Genomic DNA, 16,524 nt, shown 5'->3' on the forward strand with positions numbered 1-16,524 from the left:
TCAACCCATACTCTGGCTTGTTGTGTAGTTTGAACTAGGTCATTGTGTTAATTGGAGCTTCCTCCATTTGGGTATATGGTTGCATTCTTATTTCCTTATTTAAATATTTAATCATTAAATTTATATTCCACCTTTCCACTAAACTATCTCACTTATTAGTCCACATGGGATTTTCAGAGCTATTCACATTAAAAGATTCAATTTAAAAAATAATAATACAAACGTTAATAAAATCCTGAAAGTATTATTGACTCAAAGCAATCCACTCCCACCAACAGGACAGCCACACAGATCATTATCCACTCAGAGAACAAAAGCAAATATTATGATCATGTTTTTAAAAGCTAGGAGGGAGACAGCCATTCATATTTTGTTATGCAGGGACTTGCAATGGCAAGGCATCCCTGTTCAGACAGCCCTACATGAGGGGTGGGCAGAAGGTTGGTCTGGATCTACTGGTAGAATGCTGAATGCCTTGCAGTAGATCGGGATCATGGGTTTCTGACTGCTGTCTCTGGCTCCAGCTTCCATGCATGAAAACAAAACCACTGTCATTCCACTAATAGAAACAAGTCTGTAAGCAGAGCTGGGGGAGCGTGATTCCCTCTTTCCCTACAACCCCTTGCACACCTTCAAAATCTGTTCTGGCTCAGAGAGCTATAGCAGGGAGGAGAGAGGAAAAGGTCCCATCACACTACTAGATGTCCACTAGCATGATTTTGGATCTAACCCATAATTTGGACATGCATAGACATTGTATGGAGAATCAAGAACTCTGTAAAATATAGAGACCATAATCCCATATAGAGAGTTTTAAATCCAATTAGGGTATACTCCTATGTATGTTTAGACCAAAAAAAGTGCTACAACTCCCCACATTCCCCAGCTAGCATGGCTGGCTGGGGAACACTGTCAGTTGTAGGACTTTTTTCTGTCTAACATGCATAGGACTGCACCCTTAACAGCTGAATAACAAACAAAAAGCAAACAGTAGGACTAAAACAAACAAATCAAAATGAATTATGCTTTTAAAACAACTTCCATCAAGCAGATTCCCAAAGTACCCTAAGAGAAGGCCACTGAGAATAAATGAATCTCCAGGGCCAAATCTACATCTCGTGTTATATTGATACAATCCTGTCCTGGTGACGCTATACCCCCCTTGCACATTTATACGTCATAGCACACCCAATGACATCTGCTGTAGAGTTTTGGATCATGCATATAAAAAGGAGGAAATAACGCTAGAAAAGCGGTACACAGAATATGTAATATGGCCCAACAGTTATCAGTGCACTTCAATACTGATAAAAAAAAACCAACTAGTGTTGATCTAGTCCCACACTGGACTTTGTTGTAAGCTACAGATCAATGCATAGGAATCAAGGGGAGGGGCAATGGGGACAATACTGCTCTCCCCTTCCACAAGTTGAGCCTAAGAGGATACTGAAGGTATATAGAATAGGAGACTTGAGGGATTACACCCAAGTCCAGCCAGTTCAGCATATTTTCATAAGAATCGTAGCAGGCATAGATAATTCAGCACAAACAAGCCGGCATCCACTAATGGGTTCTAGTCTGCCTTATGCCCATTCCTGGTAAAGGGTTTAACAGTTCAATCCCTTGTCTGTCTCCTCAAAAATAAGTCCATTGAGTTCAATGGTGCTTATTTCCAGGAAAGTATGTATAGGATAGCAGCTGAAAGGACCCAAGTTGATTTGTTACATATTCTATAGCACTAAATGGTTTGTAAATTGCAAGCCATACTAGCCCTCTTTAACTGCAGATGAAACACAGCCTGGTATAAAGCAAGGGCAATGTTTTAAGTAGGGGTGTGCACGGACCCCCCGCTCCGCTTCACTTGCAGATCCGCCATTTTTCGGAGCGGGTCGCTCCGCCCCGCCCCCGCTCCGCCCACTTCCGCTCCGCTCCGCCCGGAGCTCCGGATCGGATCCGGAGCTCCGTTTTTGCCCCCCCATAGGCTTGCATTGAAAGCTAAAAAAGTAAACAACTTTTTTTCCGTTGAAGTTAGAAACCTCACGTTTGGCACCATGACACCTCATGGGCGTATACACACACACGCCAAGTTTCAAGGCAATCCCATCATCCCCTGATTTTTGGCGAATTTTTGAAAATCGGGCACCCCATTCACACCCCTTGGGATAGCTCCGTCAATTTGCATGTTACAAACCTCAAACTCGGCACCAGGGCAGCTTATCCATGTGTCCACATGCACGCCAAGTTGCAAGCAAATCCCATCATCCCCTGATTTTTGGCGCGGCTCTACCCTCTAACGCACCTCCCATAACCCTAATTCACACCCCTTTAGATAGCTCCGTCAATTTGCACGTTAGAAACCTCAAACTCAGCACCATGATAGCTTATCCACGTGTCCACATGCACGCCAAGTTTCAAGGCAATCCCATCATCCCCTGATTTTTGGGGAATTTATGAAAATCGGGCACCCCATTCACACCCCTTGGGATAGCTCCGTCAATTTGCATGTTAGAAACCTCAAACTCGGCACCAGGAGAGCTTATCCATGTGTCCACATGCACGCCAAGTTGCAAGCAAATCCCATCATCCCCTGATTTTTGGCATGGCTTAACTCACCCCAAATTGTCCCATTCTACAACTACGTCAATTTGCACGTTAGAAACCTCAAACTCAGCACCATGATAGCTTATCCACGTGTCCACATGCACGCCAAGTTTCAAGGCAATCCCATCATCCCCTGATTTTTGGGGAATTTATGAAAATCGGGCACCCCATTCACACCCCTTGGGATAGCTCCGTCAATTTGCATGTTAGAAACCTCAAACTCGGCACCAGGAGAGCTTATCCATGTGTCCACATGCACGCCAAGTTGCAAGCAAATCCCATCATCCCCTGATTTTTGGCGCGGCTTAAACTTTTTAACTCACCCCAAATCAAGTCCCATTCTACAACTACGTCAATTTGCACGTTAGAAACCTATCCTTTGGTCCCATGACAGCTTACCCATGTGTCCCCATGGACACCAAGTTTCAAGGCAATCCCATCATCCCCTGATGTTAGGGGAACTTTTGAAATTTGAACACTCCAGTATGTCAGGGATTTAAAGTTGCAATTGCAGACAGCTCAATGGGGCCAGTTCCAAGGCAATCCCAACATGCCACGAGATAACCCTAAATCTTCTGGCACATTTGAAAAAGGGATTATTGAATTTGATAAAGTCTAAGTGAGCGCAGGAAGGACTTCTCCCCTTAGTCAAAGCAAGACACATACACCATCGCTGCAAGGCGGGAAGGGGAGAATTATTATTATTATTATTATTTATTTATATAGCACCATCAATGGAAAGCAGGCAGGCAGCATGCATTGTAGTGCCGCAAGGATGGCTTGAGCACTAACGCATAGCAAACCAACCCATAAGTGGGCGCAAAGTGAGGCAAAGATGGCTGGTTGTTTCTTTCTAAGCCAGCAGTTACGCCTTGAGGGGCACAGAGGAGGACGATTGGGAGCAAACCAGGCACCAGGCGGGCAGAGAGGCAGGCAGAGTAGGCGAGGAGTCAGTCCTGGCAGATGCCCCACCACAGCAGCACCCCGGGGGAGGCGGGCAGGCAGGCAGGCAGGCTGCGGGCATTTCTGGGGGCACAAGGAAGTGATGGCTGGTTTCTAAGCCAGCATTGCAGTTAGTCACGCATTGCAAACGCAAACCATCCCAGCGAGTCGGTCACCGAGGAGGACAGGCTAGCAGAGGGGCAGGCAGAGTGACATGTCATAGATCTAGTATTGGGGAGGAGTCAGTCCCGGCAGATGCCCCAACACAGTAGCACCCTGGGTGGGCATTGGAAAACGCCATCTTGTGGGTCAATACTTCCCCCACCCCATGTCCTGCAGGGTTGCCTGCCTAACCCTTGTGGGGATGGGAGATGGAGAGCTTAGAGTGGCAGTGCCAGCAGCAGCCTTCGGCTTTCCCCTGGAACCAGTCGCCTTGCCCGCCTCTTTCCCCAGCAAGATCGCCTGGTGCTGCCTATGAAGATGCATCTTCATGCTGCTGGTTCCATAATGCCCTGTCGATGAACCCCTGCTTAGGCTGAGTTTGCAGTGGCGACAGACAGCAAAGCGGGGATCCGCTCCCAACTCAAAGTGGTCCCACACGATGCTTGTCTTTCGTTTCTGTGGTGACACCACCAATTGCCCGCCTGAGCTCTCTGGTGTTGCCACAGAAACAGGGGTGTGGGATGAGACTGGGGAGAGAGCCTCGGCCTGCTGCTGCTCCTCCTCAGCCCCCACATCCTGGAGGCCCACCGCCTCCTCCTCCTCCCCCCCCTCCACTGTGCTGAGGACCTCGTCTAGGTCCATCAGCGGGCTCGTGGGCTGAAAGGAGAATGAAGGAGTTGGGGATACTCCTCCTCCTCTAATGGCACTGCTGCCACGTGCCTCTTGCAAACGGGCACTTTTCCCATTCCCACCCTCAAAAAGAGAACGCCGGGCACAAGTTGCAGAAGAGAGTGGCTCTGCCTGCTGCTTGTCCTGCTTCTGTTTTGGAGCAGTCAGCCAAGGAGTTGCCCGTTTGAGTTTCACAGGAGGAGAGGAAGCCCTGCTGGCAGACTGAGCCTTGCTGCTTTCAGCACGCCTGCTTTCTCTTTTCATGATGACTAACAAAATATTAATACTACTAATACTATGTATAAGGTACTACTAAGAATATGTATAAGAAGAATATAATATGTTTAAATGTAGGGAAATGGGACAAGAACAATAAAATATACTACTACTAATATGTATGAGAATATACTACTAAGAATATCTACAAGAATATAATAATATGTTTTAGAATATTACTAATAAATGTAGGGAAATGGGACAAGAAATGGGACAACCACTACTATAAGAAGAACAAAATATGAATACTACTACTAATATGTATGAGAATGTATACTAATAGACTACTAAGACTATGTCAAAGAATATAATAATAATATGTTTAAGAATAGGGAAATGGTGTGCGTATGCTTTCCCCAAAATGCTCAATCTGTGGCTGCCTGTTGAACTTGACAAAAGCAGCCCACTCCGTCGAAGTTACACAGAGAAGAAAAAGAGAATCCAATTTTTTTGGTATATTTGGTATATAGAAGATAGAAGGAAACACAATCAGGATTTAAGAGAGGGGAGGGGGAAAAAGAACCAACCACTACTATAAGAAGAACAAAATATGAATACTAATATAATATGTATGAGAATATATACTAATGGACTATGTGAAAGAATATAATAAAATATGTTTAAGAATATAAATGTAGGGAAATGGGACAAAAAGTGTGTGTATGCTTTCAAAAGAAAGCTTTCACAAAAGCAGAACAGTCAGGCTTTAATACAGGGAAGGGGGGGGGCAACCAACCCAACCACACACTCCAAAATTCAAAAATAAAGTTTATATTAAATCAAAGTAAGGGGAAAACACAGGGCAAACTAAGCTACAAGTCAGAAAGAAGCAAACAAACACACACACGCGCCAAACTAAACCTATATTAAATTAATCTATCTCCAAAGCAGGAGCACTAGCTAAGTAAGTGTTCCCTCCACGAACGCCAACCCACAAAGAGACACAAAACAGAAAGTTCTCAGGGTGGGTCTGCCTTAGTCCCCCCTCCAACGCTGGGATTGGAGGAGGATGCTTTCTGAGGAGATGAATTCTCATCAGGATTGGGAGTTGAATGTGCCTGTCATCGCTTCCAAAAAAATAATAATAATAAAAAAAAAAAACCCAAACCCCGATTTTTAAAAAAATATTGCACGTGAACCACAGCACGCAGAAAGTTGAGAGTGGTCTCAAAATGACCCCCATCCACGACTCTCTGTGCACAAGAATTTTCAGAACGATAGCTTAAACCCCCCCCCAGTTATCCCCGATTCTTTCCCTCAATGCAATCCTATGGGCGAAAAGCCGAAACGCCGTTTGAGCCCTGCGGTTGACCCGATTTTTAAAAAAATATTGCACGTGAACCACAGCACGCAGAAAGTTGAGAGTGGTCTCAAAATGACCCCCATCCACGACTCTCTGTGCACAAGAATTTTCAGAACGATAGCTTAAACCCCCCCCAGTTATCCCCGATTCTTTCCCTCAATGCAATCCTATGGGCGAAAAGCCGAAACGCAGTTTGAGCCCCGCGGTTGACCCGATTTTTAAAAAAATATTGCACGTGAACCACAGCACGCAGAGAGGTGAGAGTGGTCTCAAAATGACCCCCATCCACGACTCTCTGTGCACAAGAATTTCCAGAACGATAGCTTCAAAAACAACGTAGTTATGCGCGATTATTTGCCGCAATGCAATCCTATGGCGAAATGTTTTCAAGATGGCGACCGGAGCGCTCCGACTGAACTCGGAGCTCCGAAAAATGGTCGCTTCTCTTCGCCTTGCTTCTAGGGGGTCCGCGGTCCGCTCCTACTCCGCCTCTGGGTAAGGCGGAGCAGGCCAATCCGCTACTGCTTCTACGCTCCTAATCGGAGCGGAGCACATCCCTAGTTTTAAGAATCTATTCCAAGACGTTTAGACGCTGATGGGGAGTGTGAAGTGTGCTGGAAGGTAGGATTCTTATTGTTTCACAGCTCATTCACTGTACTGGCCCAAATCTGGAAAATAGTTCTATATAGCTGTCTGGAGCCATATTTCTGAAATGCATGAAGAAAATCAGTAACTATATATTCTAGTATTAAGAAGGCAGCACATGTTGGGGGGGGGGCAGAAATTGCTTTGCTTAGCTAAAATTCACTCTGAAAGGATTGTGTGCTGATTTGAGACGAGGTGGAGAAACGCTGCGCAGGGTTTATTTTGGAAACATCTGACTCAAGCTGCACTCTTTAGAAAGAATATTTGGACAACACACGTTTCACACTTGTACATATATGGAGATTGAATAACTGTTTGGGGTATTTGAGATGCATTTGACTAGGTGGGTTTTTGATTGTGTGTGTGTGTTTTAAAAAGGAATGCTGGTCAGCTGTATGTGATTAAATGGTTTTGAAAGGAATGCAGGTCAGCTAGAGAACACCATGTCACAAAGAGTGAGGCCTGCTTATAGAATGCTTTGTGCTTGAAAAGAAAATGTAATGTTGTAATTGTTTGAACTATAAATACCACTCCATGTTTAAATGCTGCCATTTATGCAAATGCCTGCCAAATGTGTGTCTCTCTGTGTTTTAATATGCTGCATGTGTTAACATCTCAGTAAGAGCCAGCACCACTGGCTTTGGACTCATGTTTGAATTTCGCAGCAAGAGTTATCAGAACTGGTATCTACTATATGGGCAACAATTCATTGCAGTTGAGTCTTCATATGAATTGGCAACTTTATGTCTTGCTTATAAAAATCCCTAGACTCTATGAAACATGCATTGCATGCACCAGATGTAAGGTTTTACTGACATGCACAGCTATAAACTCTGCAATTATCACCTCCCCCCCACAAAAAATAAAATAAAAAATCATTGAGCACTGGAAACAAAGTTTATACAATTATTCTCTACTATCTTGGTTATCCAAAGATAGTGGTTACTTGGTTATCCAAAAATCTTACAGTGCAATCCTAGGCATGTCGTCTCAAAAGTAAGTTCCATTGTGTTCAGTGTGGCTTACTCCCAGGTAGGTGGATATAGGATTGTAGGCCTAGTTATCTGAATTTGTTGTGTGTTTTCCTGGTCAAGCTAACCTCATGAAATATCATTCCTCTTTATCCAAACTTCTGATTATCCAAGTGCTTTGGATGTCACCCAAGGTATTTGGATTTATGTAGTTATTTGCCAAGATCAGCTTTGCAACACATTGAAATTCACTAACAGTAATGTCGAAGCTTTAGCAGAAGGAAGAAATCAGAAGCCTCTTAGTAGAAGTTGATGTACAGTGTGACATGTTGTGAATGCATGTCTGTAACATTCTGTGCAAAATCGTGTATTATAACCCCCTGGAGTACAAATAGTCCACTAATGTTGTTCTACAAGCATGTTTCTTTCTCGTATGAAAGCACCAAGGTCAGCTGGTAGCCTGATGTTAGTGAAGATCTCTATGCTAGTAGTGGTATGGAAAGATTTAAGAGGCGATATATATTGATAAACTAAAACCTGATATCAATATAAAGGATGAGATGGAACAAGCCATGGTGTTTATTAATGGGGCTTGATTGGCTGTTGAGTACAAGTGTTAATTGTTAATCCCTGTTCCCTCATTGAAGTTTGGCCTGCTTCTGATTGGCTCATCTTATATACGGTATTGTAGCATACTCTTATTTGTGACTAAAGCTGGTGTTTTATACCAAAATGTTTCACATTTTAAAATCTGTGTGTATGTGTAATGTGTGTGTGTTTTAAATTTTTTTAAAGTTATACAATTTTAATTTTTAGATTTTTTTAACTTTTAAATCTATAAAAAAAATTATAAACTGGATTTGCTACTTGTAGTCATTTGTTTTGTTTTTGGAGTGCATAATAAATCTGTTAGTCTTTAAGGTGCTACAAGATTCTTTGTTGTTTTTAGTTTTCCCTTTAGTTTGTTTTTGTTTTGCAGATTAATTTCTTGTTTCCAATAACAAAATGTGTGCAATGAATCTAAGGCTCAGTGAGATATATAGTTAATAACTTCTGCTGTATTATTCTCTTGCAGGGACTCTTAGGAAGAAGCCTGAAATGATTTTTTTCTTTACTTACTTATTTATTTTATTTCTTATTACATTTATATCCCGCCTTTTTTCCTCCAAGGGACCCAAAGCGGTGTACATAATACTCCTCCTCGCCATTTAATCCTCGTAACAACAACCCTGTGAGGTAGGTTGGGCTGAAAGTCTGTGACTGGCCCAAAATCACCCAGTGAGTTTCCATAGGCAAGTGAGGACTAGAACCCAGATCTCCTGATTCCCAGTCCAACACTTTAGCCACTACACCACACTACTTCCACTTCCAGCTTATAAGGGATTCCATCTTTGACACATTGAAGGCCCATACTGATTGATTTATTTTTCCTTTATGGAAAAATGTTCACGAAGAGTTTGCGCAGGACATCTTTGACCCACCAAAAAGACTGTCTCTTATGCAGTTTTGTTGCAAGTCATCCACAGTCCATTTGTTTCAGTAGGGATGATGGAGAAATTTGTTCAGTTCATATTTTAATGGGAACTTACCTGATTTTGTACTTTCAAACCAATATGTGAACTGTATTTGGAAGAAATGCACATATAATTGTGTAAGGCTTTTTATGTAAACCGAACCGAGAGAGAGAGAGAGAGAGATGGAGAGAAACTGAAACTGACAGATTTGTCCATTCATATCAGTGGAAGAAGTGGTTAAGGTTATCGAAAAGAGAAACTGGATCCATACTACACGTCTTACATCAACTACACATGTATTCCTCTGTATGTTATGCAGATTTTACATTCTGTAATCTTTTTTAAAAAAATGTATACTTTTCTATGAAGGCAAATATGGTGCTGCACAGGCTAGGAAGGGTTCTAAATTAACCCAGATTTTAGTTTTCAAAACTCTTCTCCAGCTTCTCTCTCTTCTCAGTATTTTTGCACTGCAAGCAGAATCCATTAACCAGTTTACATCACATCATCAAAGCTTATTTAAATGAATGTGGTTTTCACCAGTGAGGATCATAGCTTACGATTTATAACAGCATGCAGATCTAGAGTGTATTTACGGACTCCTTGCCATTAGATTAAGAGAACAAAGGCAACAATTCTGTTTGAAAAAAGACCATTACTATAAAACTACTAGAAGCTTGAGCCTGGAGTCATTTTTTCCCTTTACATTACAGCGAACAGTACCATGAAAGCGTTGAAAAATAAATCTACCATTCCAGAGTAATGAAACTGCTGCATCTGAAGAGAGCCAGGAGATTAAACTCCTGGGACTGCAATAAAAATGAATTATATTTTGTACCATGGTCTGTCTTGGCCACACAGGTTTCATTTTTGTGCTCTTTTCAATTGATATTATAGTCACGAAATCTGAATGTGATCATCATTCAGGCAATCACTAATCATTGACACCAAAGGGGGGGGTTATTTGAGTCAAACTGGCAAGGTGAGGCTCAAGATTACGGGAGATGAGATAAAGAAATATAGGATAATTAATGTGGATTCTGCTGTTATCTATCTGGAGTATACATTATGGATTTTGCATTTGCTTTTATCAAGTGATAGGGCGTCTGATGTCTAGCTAAAGGAAACAGGACTCACTTCTGACTGCACTTGCAAACAGATCAGTGTTTGCAAGAGACACTGATATATGTGACATGAACTTGTTTGAACCATAGCCATGATCCAGCGAACATTTTGATGTAGGCACATACAATGGGGGGTTTCCTTTTCACATTTGGAACAGCAGAACCCTTCCATGTTACAATCGAGCAGGCTTTTAAACTCTCCAGGTTTCTATCAAAGCACCTTCGGTTGTGTTCAGATGGCTTTTATGTGGCTGAGGCAAATGTATGCAGTATGGGCTCCTCAATGGCTATGGTCTAGATTGCCTGTTTGCTGAGAAACCAGAGTGCTGGTGGCGCAGGAGGTAAGATGCTACAGATTGGCCCCTGGAGGCCTGGGTTTCCTTACTCTCAGAGATAAATGACCAGTGAACAAGCAGGAAAGGCTGCTCCTTCTCTCCAAAATTGGCTGCTCACTCGCCTGCGTGGGCATAGGAGCAGGTGGTGGTGGTGATGATGATTATAATGATGATAAAGCACAGCAGCAGCTCTATCCAGCTATGGACCCTTCCAGAATACGGAAGCTTTGACAGCCCTTGCATTGGCCCTGGGAAAGAACTGGGAGGAGCAGCAAGGCCAGCTTCCTTGGCTGTTTTAAAGCTACAGTACAGGAGGGATTCCACACGTCGTACTGAGGGCGCTTCCATGCGCCCCCAGTGCGCCCCCAAAGCGATCGTGTAGCTTGCCTGTTCGAAGAGATGAGGAAGAGGCGTCCTTGCCGCCGCCGCTGCCACCACCCACCTACCTCCTCACCGGCCGGGTCGGAGAGCTCGGCGGAAGAAGGCGGGGTGGAGATATCTTTAGTTGGGAATTGCAGCCTCAGTCTTTCACTTTGACACTGAAACATTAATGGCGTGACAATTCATAACTGAGGTGCAAACTACACATTACATTGCAGCCGTGGGTAATGAAGCCACAAACAGCCTGTTACCTATAACGAAGTTGTTTGTGTGTACTCCCCTCCCCCACTTCGTTTACCATCTTAAACAAGGAGGCCATTTGAGAAGAAACACTTCATTAACTTCAGAACAATTAGAGAAAACTTACAGTCTTGAAGCCTTCTTCTAAGCCAACTCCTCTGTATGTCTGCTTTCTGCTGTGACAGTCCAGAGATGGTTTAAAGCAGACCTATGGGAAGTGAGTCACTCTATCTATATTATTGAAGTGGGTGGGTTAATTCTATGGTGCAGAACTCAGCTAACAATCTTGCCCATGTTTACTACATTGTCACAAAGCCAAAGCAGTGCCACAGTAAATATTGGCTCAATTGCAAGTGGTGTGTGTGGTGAAACCATGGTATGACCACTTTGCCATGTGATGAACTCTACATGGATCCAACTGTCTATGTTATGTTTTTAAAGGAAAAAATAAAATAAAAATGAGACTTCTGAACTAAGCAACATGAAAAAGCCTTCTATGAGGAGTGTTATCATATTGATATCCAAATGTGTAAATATACTACTGATGGGGCTGTGCATGGGTTATGGATCCCGCAACCTACTTCAGAGGCTGATTTTGAGCTTTACGGCTGCCGTTGTATGTAACACTAGATCTATGAAAATACAGAGCCCCAATTTTTCGTAGAACATGGCAGCTCACATGGAGGATGGTAAGTCCTGGCCGCTCATATGGCTTGGTGGGTGCCATCGTCTGGATTGGTCTGAAGTGAATCAAAATGCTTTGGATAGAGCTGATCCAGTTTGGACTGCTTCAGTCCAAATCTCCCCGCTTTGGAGTTCGGATCCAGAACTGAATCGCTCATTCAGGCTCCAAGCACATGCTGATAATGTGATGCTTTGAATGCAGCTCCTGGCAGTATTCTTAATGCAGGCCTTCAGGAGGGCTTCTCCTAGTCCACATGTGAGCAACTTGCCCACGGCTGTTCTGTCTGTGCCCCATGGAGCCCAGGGAACCTCACCCATTCTTCACTGCAGCCAGCTGATCAGCCATCATAGTGCCAGGACAGCGGCCTCGGTCAGTGTCACTGCTGGTGCTGGGATTTAGAGGCTTTTAATCTCCTCTTCCCCAGGGATTTCGATACTGCTGAGATAATGGGTTCTCCACTGTGATATAGTAACCTTGGTCTAAACTGCTAAGGGTGGGGAGGTGAAAACAGCTCTCACTCCTCAGTAATCTTGATGCAGTTGAGATTGTTTCAAACTCAGCTTGTTCTGATAAACCACATTTAATATTAACAACAGTTGCAGGTTCAAGCACACACAAAAAACAACAACAAAAAACAACAGTTGAAAACGCAAGTGGAAACTTCCAATTCCCTTGTGACCATGCCAGAAGAGGAATGGGGAGAGCATGTGTGCAAAGCTTGTTCACATAACGCCAAACAATGGTTTAGCTTTACATCCAAACCTGGTCAATCAGTTCTACAGTTGTTCCAAAGAATTATATCAATCTTCCCCAACCTGATGTGTTGAACACATCTGGAGGGCACCAGGTTGGAGAAGGCCAAGCTATATGATATCACAGTGCTTCCTTGGCTTTCTTTAAAGGCCATGCAGTATCTCTCTAACAAAACTCATGTAATGATATTGCCAGGTGGTTAACATTCAACATACTGAAACTGATGGTAGCAGCTGGAAAGGCACTCGGATCAAACTAAAAATAAAGCTTCGTCTGTACCCATGAATGTCAACAGGACATTCACTAGACACATAATTTTGTTTCAAAGAATTTGCCTGCAGCAATCAAAGATGCAGCAGCTACATTTTTTTATGATCCTTTGTTGAGGGATTTCACCTTTCTCCATTGCCAAGTAGAAAACAAAAGAGAAAGAGAAAGATTTCCATTAATATGTTATTTTTTTGCATCTAGAAGAACTGCATAAAATGCTAATGTACACTTGTATACAGGCATCTTCATGTTTTGCAATGTATTTATTCCTGTGTAGGACAACTGGGGGTAAAAGCTAGCCAATACTGACTTCTTGCTCATTTGCATGCACGTCCATATGTTGAATTTGGCTTGTGGAATGCCATCATCACTCAGAACTTTTCAACATGAAGCATTTATTGTGTGTGCTTCATTCCCAACTCACAGTTGTGTGCAGGTTCTGTAGCTGATGTCATGACCCTCCAGTTTCATTTCTCCTTGTAAACAGCACTTTCCTCGTGTGGCGCAGAGTGGTAAAGCAGCAGTTTCTGCAGCCGAAACTCTCCCCACGGCCTGAGTTCGATCCCAGTGGAAGCTGGTTTCAGGCAGCCGGCTCGGGTCGACTCATCCTTCCATCCTTCTGAGGTCGGTAAAATGAGTACCCAGTTAACTGGGGGAAAGGTAATAATGGCCGGGGAAGGCAACGGCAAACCACCCCGCTATAAGGCCTGCCAAGAAAATGTCAGCGAAAGCTGGCATCCCTCCAAGAGTCAGTAATGACTCAGTGCTTGCACGAGAGGTTCCTTTCCTTTCCTTTGTTTTTAGAGTTGGGACAATGGGGTATTATTTCTCATTGCAAAAGAAAGTGATGTTTCTACTTCTGCATTTGCTCTATTCCACTCTGCCACAGTGCTACCTAGAGGTTATGTAGTGGAAAAGCAGGAAAGGAAACACTCTTTGTGTAGTGCTTGGATCTCAATTCTGCAACAAAACCGAAAGTAGATTCAGTGGATCAAGAGCCTTGTGTAGCAAAACCCTCACTCAAAATCCTGGTGATTGGTGGCAACATGCTTTTTCTCATGGCTGCCTAGTCAGAATATCTCTATAGTCAATTTTACCTAATGGACATCATTACTCCTTATCTGGTTCCTTCAGTTCATCCTCTGTCTCAGGTATTGGCTGACATCCAAAGAGCGTGTGCTGCTCAATGGAATATTTGCTTTCTCCACACATAAGTTTTGTACAGCTGACCAGCATACCATACAATATTTGAAACTTCTTCCAAAGCAGTTTGCCATAGAATTGGGGAGAGAAGGGGGCTGTTCTAGAAAAAGTAAATCTAAAGCCCCCCCCCCCATTCCCAAAATGGTTGCCATAGACGTGGTGGCTTGCCCATTCAGGAAATGGTTACCTTAGCAGGCATGGCCAGTCACAAAATACTCATTTTGCAGAAGTCGAAGCGGTGAGACTATAAGACAAGTAACTTGTCCAAGAACCAAAGTGCAAGGCATAGGTGGGGGCTGAGCTCCAAAACACAAAACACTTTTTGAACACAAATAAAGAACTTGCTGGAAGACAACACTTGGTTTTGTAGCATGTCAGCTTCCCAGTTAATTGTTTTTAATTACCAAAAACATAAGAAATAAAGTAAAAACCAAGAATAGCAGGAGTCTTGTGGGCCCTGATAGGGGTGTCTGCAGTTACATTGGTGCCCATGGGCCCTACATTGGATCTTTGAAATGCCTACACATCCCAGCATGCCTTCGCTACAGCCGCCGCCCAGCCACCCAATCAGCATGGGTCTCCTCAGCCACTTCCCTCCACTTCTTGCCGACACTGCTCCGAGAGAGAGAGCAGCAAGGAGCAGCATCGGGCACAAGCAGAAGGAAGTGCATCTCAAAGGATGTGGGCAGCTGCAAGCCACTCACACCCCCTCAGGGGATCCATTACAGATATACAACACCGGATCTATCTATCTTATTTACTATATAATACATTTCTATACCACCTTTCTGCCAAGGCACCCAAGGTGGTTTTCAATATGTAAACACTGAAGCAAACACACACATGCACCGCAAACAAACACCAGATTGAAGGTCTCTTCAGGAGCTGATGGCCTGAGCTCTCCGGCCTGGGCTTCTCCTCTTCTGCCTTTCCTCAGAGCACACTGGTTTTAGTAATCCCAGGGAAAGTGGGGGAGGAGCTGTCCCAACAGTCCTCTCAGACCACTCATGGTCCTTTCAGGAGCTGATGGCATGAGCCCCCCTGCTATGGCTTCTCTTTTTCTGTCTTTCCTCGGGGCACAAACATCAGGATGGCACCAGGTTGGGGATGTCTGCCCTGTTGTATCTCTTCAAATAGTTTTTTTTTAAAGCCCTCCAAACTTGCTTGACCAGAGAAGATAGCGAGAGAAAAGAAATGAGTTTCTTCAGCATGAGCAACAATGGCTCTATATCTTGCCACTTCCAGTTGCCTGGAAGGCACTTTTGCCTGCCTCCAGCCTGAGGGGTGCATGTGAATGGAGGATATAGTTTACAGATTGCCATAGAGAATATGGCTTACAGATTGCTCAAGGCATGTGTGGGAACTCTTGAACATGGGTTTGCACAGTGCTTCTGATTCCTATAATCTGGCGCTACATGACTGGGTAAAATAATCAATTATTTGGGGGAAATTGCTATTTAATTATAGAACGTCTTCAAAAAACACAACTAAACAGCATGCAGAGAAGTAGAAACAAAAGGAGACCGCTACCAGATGGGGAAGAGAAACACACACACACCATCGTGTTCATAGAGAAGAAGACAAGCAGCTGCGTCCACTAAGCAAAAATAGTTTTTGGATCGACTCCTGCTCCAATTGAATTCAGAGGCAGAACTCAGAAAAAGAACTGGACTGGATTATGATGTTTGATGGGAAAGGTACGGAATCCAAGAAGCTGACCTTGACATACTTCTCTCCTTAGCACACACAGCCTTTGTAATTATAGTTTTAAAAATGTTGGCAGAGGCCAAATGAGTTCAACATTGAGCTGAGAGAAAAATAGGAACCTTTCTTTGGGGAGGGGTGGGGGGAGAAGATGAGCAATGTTACACTTCTTGCCCATACCCCCACATCCTTCAGTTTAGTAAGAAGGCAAGTGAGTTTTCAAACTCTAAAATAAATTTTACTACAAAAATAAACGGATGTGTTTCCAATCCACACATCCGAAGTTGTAATTTAGTAACTCAACACATTGGAAGATACTATTTTAGGACTTGATAAGATGTCAAGTACATTTCCTACCGCAGAGCATAGGATTTCATTTTGTTTGGTTTCTAGCTTTTGAATTTTATAAATAACCAGTTATAAAATGTCCCTACCAAAGATGTTCTGCCTTCAATTACTGCTTCCTTTCTTATGTGAATAAAACAATCGGAATAGTTTCCCCCCTCGCATCCCCCCAAATGGAAGGCTCTCTCCCTCATACTCTGTAACTGTTGCTATTTGTGCTGCTTGTGCAAGCAACTGAAAGAGAGGCACACAGCAACTGCCTTATCCCAGTTAGGACATCAATTACACTAGAGGAGAGAAACCTTTGCACACAGCTGGCATACTTGGCAGAAAAAAACAACTGATCCAAGTACCACTCATATGGTACTGTCGGCTCTGGCCTGTACCATGTCAGACTGTAG

Source organism: Elgaria multicarinata, chromosome 6, assembly GCF_023053635.1.
Source record: "Elgaria multicarinata webbii isolate HBS135686 ecotype San Diego chromosome 6, rElgMul1.1.pri, whole genome shotgun sequence".
Taxonomy (NCBI): Eukaryota; Metazoa; Chordata; class Lepidosauria; order Squamata; family Anguidae; genus Elgaria; species Elgaria multicarinata.